We start from the raw sequence: 319 nt of genomic DNA, 5'->3' as shown, positions 1-319 counted from the left end.
GGTAAACTACACAGGGGAAAACTCACGAGGGGAAAAAGCTGATAAGACTCACAGGGAATGTCACGAACAAGGGAGGAACGTAGACACAACCACATCGACGAGACATAAGGGTCTGGCAAGAGACAAAGGGAACACTGGAGGTAACAAGATAACAGTGAACAGGTGAGAAATCAGGTGAACCACATTAGGGCGGGGCAGGACAATCATACCGACAAACGTAAAGCTGGGTAAGACGAGACAAGACAGGAAACCATACTATCATAATAAAACAGGAATCAGGACAAACAGACACAGGGGAACACAAGACAGGACCAACAAC

At 46.7% G+C, this 319-nt stretch overlaps 1 protein-coding gene across 1 annotated transcript in view; it reads left to right on the top strand.

The window, feature by feature from the left end:
* The window catches only part of dtx4a (deltex 4, E3 ubiquitin ligase a), a 17,630-nt gene that overhangs the window by 8,213 nt on the left and 9,098 nt on the right, over positions 1-319 (top strand). The gene's annotated exons all lie outside the window — the stretch shown is intronic.

This window comes from Etheostoma spectabile, unplaced genomic scaffold, assembly GCF_008692095.1.
Source record: "Etheostoma spectabile isolate EspeVRDwgs_2016 unplaced genomic scaffold, UIUC_Espe_1.0 scaffold352, whole genome shotgun sequence".
Lineage (NCBI taxonomy): Eukaryota > Metazoa > Chordata > Actinopteri > Perciformes > Percidae > Etheostoma > Etheostoma spectabile.
Note: the sequence above shows the minus strand (reverse complement) of the source record. Positions and strands in the feature narration are given on the sequence as shown.